We start from the raw sequence: 6,159 nt of genomic DNA, 5'->3' as shown, positions 1-6,159 counted from the left end.
TGGCTTCCTTTGTCTTTTGAGTTCTTCCTTTGATGGTCATTTATTTTATATATGTGAGTACACTGTAGCTGTCTTCAGACACACCAGAAGAGGGCATCAGATCCCACCAAAGAGTCATCTTAGGGGCTGGAGAGATGGCTCAGCATTAAGAGCACTGTCTGCTCTAACAGAGGACCTGGGTTCAGTTCCCAGCATCCATATGGTAGCTCATATTTGCCTCTAACTTCAGTTCCAGGGTTTCTGACTCTCTCACAGACATACTTGCAGACAAAACACCAATGAACATAAAATAAAAGCAAACTTGTTTTTAAGAGAGTCATCCTGAGGCTGTGGTGGCACACACCTTTAGTCCTGGCACTTAGGAGTCAGAAGCAGGCTGATCTCTGAGTTCAAGGCTAGCCTGGTCTTTAGAGTGAGTGACAGCCAGAGAAACCCTGTCTGAAAGAAAGAGGGGGGAGGAGAGGGAGGGAGGGAGGGAGGGAGGGAGGAGTCATCTTTATTGAAAAACTTTTCTCAACATCATAAGAGCCTAGTTTTTTGTGTTTAATTAACATACAAAATTCAGGATAGACTGGGAGAAAAAATGACATCACAGTTACAGACAGTAGCGTGCCACAGAGATCTCTCTCTCTCTAGAAAGCTTGAATTCCTCATATGTGTGCCAGGGACTGGTTACACATAGGGTATTGTTAGCTACCTGAGCCAACAATTCTCTGCTCTTATGGAATCAAAAATTGCAGGTCGGTTTTTCTGTGTTATCAGTATTGCTTGTACAGAGGTTTGCTGACTGCTCAGCTGGCCCCTGCCCCATACATCAGACCCTGTAACTTGCACAGTGAGAAGCTGAGGTCATGTAAGGTCTCTCTCTCTGCTCTAAATCCACCTTAACAAAAGTTTAGGGTAGGACAGTCTGCTTTAACGTCCCAGGAAAGGTAAAGACTGGATCATTACGTACACTTTCATTCCCTGCCAGAGGGACTTTTGATTTCTGTTTTCATCTGTGCGCTCTGCAGAAGACATTTACTCTTTACTTTTGTGTTAAATGAGAAGAGAAAATGCAGGAGGTGGGTGTCTGGCCTAATGGTCTGTCTGGTTTATAGTCTTTCATAGACTCTGAAGTCACCTGCTCCAAAATGGTTGAAAAATGAGTCTCTGAAGATGCTGGAAGCCAGGTGGTTGGCTTAACCTGTATTCTCAGAGACTCATTATTACTTTATTCCGTAGTAATGGGATAAAGGCAAAGTTTATTAGCACAGGTTAGACCTAGTCCACATGAGCATAACTGCAGGAAATCTAGTCCTGTATACACTCCGGAAAGGACAGGCTTGGTGGACCATGCCTGTCAAGACAGCAGTGGGAGCTGTTTTCATCATGTCTATTGACAATAGTTTGAGTATTTATGGAAAAACAAGATCTAAATAAATGCAACCCTTGGATATAAACTTGGCTTGTCCATTAATTGTTATGTAAACTTGTTACTTAGCTTTCTCTTGCTGTAACAAAATAGAAATAATCTTTAAGGAGGAAAGGCATTAATTTGTGCCTTACTGATAAATTCCTGTCATAGAACACCATGACCAAGACAACTTAGAAATTGTTTAATTTGAGCCTCATGGTTTCAGAGGGTCCAGGATCACCAAGGCAGAGAGCATGACAGCAGCCGCAGCACTGGAGCAGTGGCTGAGAGCTCACTCCACACCCCCCACCCCCCACCCCCCGCCCCGAGACAGGGTTTCTCTGTGTAACTCTGGCTCTCCTGGAACTGACTTTGTAGACCAGGCTGGCCTCAAACTCCACCTGCCTCTGCCTCCCAAGTGCTGGGGAGAGCTCACATCTTGATCCACTAGCACAAAACAGAGCACTCAGTGTGAGTAGCATAGGCTTTTGAAACCTCAAAGCAGACCCTGATGACAGACCTCCAGCAATGTCACACCTCCTAGTCCTTCCCACACAGTTCTACCAACTGGGGAGCAGGGGTTCAAATATATGGGCCTGTGGGGGTTCTCATTCAAAGCCTCACATCTTAGGCTCTCAGTGATCAGGCAGGGCAGGGCACCCCTCCTAATAATTTAACTCCCTCCCACTAGACTGCTACCTTTTAAAGGTTCTGCTACCTCCCAACGACCTGAGCTTTTGGAAGAGCACCTACCCAACCACTGAATAGAAATTTCTCTAATAGTACCAGTAGTTTATATGCTGGCTTTGTGCTGTGTTATCACATAGCTAGGCATTCTCCATTTTAGGGGTAGAAAATCAAATTCTATATCACAGGTAGTTGGCAAAGGTGGAGTTACCACCTGTGTGCTTTTCCTTTTTAATTACATTTTGTTAGTGTGTGCGTCCATGTGCTTAGGGTGCCCGTGTGGAGATCAGGGGACAACTTGGAGTTGGTTCTCTTTCTACCACATGAGATCCAGGCAAGTGCTTTTCCCCTTTGCGACATCTCACTGGCCTCAAATCCATGTACTTTGGTTTGGTTTGGTTTTTCGAGACACGGTTTCTCTGTGTAGCCATGGCTGTCCTGGAACTCACTCTGTAGACCAGGCTGGCCTCGAACTCAGAAATCCGCCTGCCTCTGCCTCCCGAGTGCTGGGATTAAAGGTGTGCACCACCACACCCGGCCCATGTACTTTGAATGCAAAACTATTTTTGACTGCTTCCCCCCTTGACTTTTCTTTTTCTTTTAAGATTTATGTGTGTAAGTACACTGTGGCTCTCTTCAGACACACCAGAAGAGGGCATCAGATCCCATTACAGATGGTTGTGAGTCACCATGTGGTTGCTAGAGATTGAACTCAGGACCTCTGGAAACGCAGTCAGTGTTCTTAACCACTGAGCCATCTCTCCAGCTGCCCCATCCCTGGACTTTTTAAAAGTTTTGTATTGTCCCAACATTGTCTCCATCTCTACCCTGGAAGGCAGTGTTCATGAAGACCAGGAAGGGATATCATCTCAAGGCAGGGTGGCTCGAGTCTCGATACAGATCCCTGGGTGCTCGATAAAACTCCCTATAAAACAGACTGTCTTTGAGCTTGCAGTGATTCTCCTGCCTCTGCCTCCCAAGTGCCAGGATTCTAGGCAATGACCCCACACTGAACTTCCCTGTAGCTTTTAACAACTGTCAAATTTTACTGGGAAATACTATCTGCTTGGCTCTCAGGTTTTTAAAAGACTTAAAAACTTGTTAATGGGAATGGCATATAGTCTGGCCTCGGATCCCACTGGAGCTGGAGTTTGAGAGCGGCCCTGCGTGAGTACCGAGGACTGAACTCGGGTCCTTTGCTCTTAACCACTGAGCCATCTCCATTCCTGACTCTAAGGTTTTTTATAGGATGGTAGAGACACTTGGCCACTCTCAGGCGCTCACTCTGGGATGCTTTCTGTGTGCTGCTCACTCTCATGTCTTACTCCAGAACCACCAAAAAGGGGCTCGTTTTCCATGACGCTTAGCAAGAGGAGTTCCAGCACACAGAGGTATCCACTGAACAGCCCTGAGCTGCAGGGGAGCAGCCGTCCATCTCCTGCCGGCCTCACTCCACTGCACCATTCTGCAACCGGGATCTGATGAGCTTCTTGTCAGGCATTCGTCTCTTACTTTACCTGTCTGTATAAGCCAAAGTTGCCGGTAACATTCGGTTATGAGGAACTGGGGCAATGGCTCAGCTGCCAGAAACCAGGCAGCTCTATGTGAGTTTCCAAGGCCAAGCCGGGCCCCCTCGTCAGCCTGGATCAAAAGCAGGGCCAAGACCAGAACTGAAGCTGTTTGGTGTGCAAGCTACAAAACAAAACCGTGTCTTAGTGACTTCGGTTTTTTCAATGTACGTGTTAGAGAATGGGTTTGGTACTGCACATTCTTCCTGTGGGAAATGCATCCCCAGCTGCTAAGTTTCTGGAAAGAAGCCCACCCCCCCCTTTTCAGACCCCTTCCTTTCTGCTGGGAAAGTATGAGACCCGGTTGGACACGCGGCATCTGTCCTGGGGCACCGCCTTTCCGAGGTACTTGGCATGCAGGAGATGCATCACACAGCTCGGGAGGTGGCTGGCGAGCAGCTTCCTGCTGATGTGCAGTTACTCCTACACACATTCGTCAGCTGCCAAACACAGAGCCAGATTCAGGGATTTTGGATAAAAGGAGAGATTGTGAGAGCAAGCTCCCACCTGTGTGCTTTAGTGATTACCGCTGACTCACAGGAAGTAACCATGACTTGCAAGGTGAACACGGATGCATTTGGCAATCATGACTCCCACCCCAGCCCGCCCTGGCCTGACTTTTTTATGTCATCTGTCTCTGTGCTTAATATGGGTAACTCCAGGCTTCCTGCACAGGTGAGTCATACATGCAGTGGAAATGCTGCTCCTGGTAGCTGAGAGCTTGCTGTTTGGAACGCTGGAATAGACGTGGCGGCTGAGATAGTGACAACTGCTTCGAGTTACGGTTCTTACTGGGACTAGATCAGCTTGCCCAGAGATGGCTGGCACCTCCAAAGTTTCTCACCTTTGATGCAAGCCTTGGGGCATGTAGTTGTTCTTTTGTTTGAATTTCATGTGTACAGGTGTTTTGTCTGTGTATGTTTATATATCACATGTGTGCCTGGTGCCCAAGGCAGCCAGAAAGACGGTGTTAGAGTCCCCCTAGAATGGGATTCACATGGTGAACCACCACCATTGTGGGTGCTGGCAATAGGAATTGAACTTGGAACCTCAAAGCCATTGAGCCTCTCTCCAGCCTATAAGGTGTTTTATTATTATTACATTTTGGTTGTTATTTGTGTGTGCACATAGAAGGTTGTGGGCATTTGAAAGGCAGGGGACAAGTTTGTCTTCTTCCACAGCATGGGTCCTAAGGATTGAATTCCGGTCATCAGCCTTGGCAGCAGGTAACTTAACCCACTGAACCACCCTGCCTGGTTTTTATTTTATCCATGGTGGGGATTGAACTTAGTCTTGTGCATGCCTGAGAAATGTTCTACCACTGACATACGTGACAGCCATGCTTTCCTTTCTTTTTTGTTTTGTTTTGTTTTGTTTTTCGAGACAGGGTTTCTTTAAAAAAAAAAAAAAAAGCCGGGCGGTAGTGGTGCATGCCTTTAATCCCAGCACTCAGGAGGCAGAGGCAGGCGGATTTCTGAGTTGGAGGCCAGCCTGGTCTACAAAGTGAGTTCCAGGACAGCCAGGGCTATATAGAGAAACCCTGTCTCAAAAAACAAAAAAGTCATATTCATTTTGGGGGCTGGAGAGATGGCTCAGCCACTAAGAGCAGAGAACCTGGGCTGTGTTTTTAGCACCCATGTGATAGCTAATACCCATCTGTAATTCTAGTTCCAGAGGTTTGCCCCCCCCACCCCCACCTTCTGTTCTCTGAGGGACTCAGGCATGAATGCGATATATATGCACACATGCAGGCAAAACATTTATAAATCTGGGTAGAGAAATGTCTCACATGGTTAAGAGCACTGGTTGCCCTTCCAGAGGACCTAGGCTCCATTCCTAGCATTTGTATGACAACTCATAACTCTATGTAACTCCAGTTGCAGAGGATCTGATGGTACCAGGTATGCATGTGGTGCACAGATATAAAAACAGGCAAAACACACATACAGATAAAAATTAATAAAATGAAAGAAAAAAAAGGAATGGATCATAGCTCACAATCAAAAATAAATTTATAAAATTGTAAAAATTGTATTATATAACAAGTGCATTTTATTTAAAAATAAAATAAACTAAGATGAAATAAGGAGCTTCAAATATTTTTTTTAAGAGTTAGGATGTAGCCTTTTCATTTTTATGTATCCTGAGTTGCCCGTTTGGTGAACTGAGCTTGCCCCCCCCCCCACCCCCGTTGCTCCTTTACGGTCCAGGCCTGGAGACTGTTAGGGACATACCTTAACATTCTGCACAGGGGAACTGCCAAAGGTCACAGACAAAAGAAATTCAAAATAGCATCGGTATTTACTGACCCTTCACTTACCAGGTCAGTGTCCCTGTCACGTCTTCCAGTTCTCACCTGGCTGAGTCAGGGGTGGTAATGGCTATGGGAGAGGCCCTGGAGGATAAATATGATTAAAGTGTTATCTAAGTCCCACTGGGGAGAGAGAAGTGCCTGGTTGTGGGCAACAATCACACCTTATTGTTGCCTCTGGAACGGTGTTAGGAGCT

Source organism: Mus caroli, unplaced genomic scaffold (genome assembly GCF_978045245.1).
Source record: "Mus caroli unplaced genomic scaffold, Mus_caroli_1 scaffold_6, whole genome shotgun sequence".
Taxonomy (NCBI): domain Eukaryota; kingdom Metazoa; phylum Chordata; class Mammalia; order Rodentia; family Muridae; genus Mus; species Mus caroli.
Note: the sequence above shows the minus strand (reverse complement) of the source record.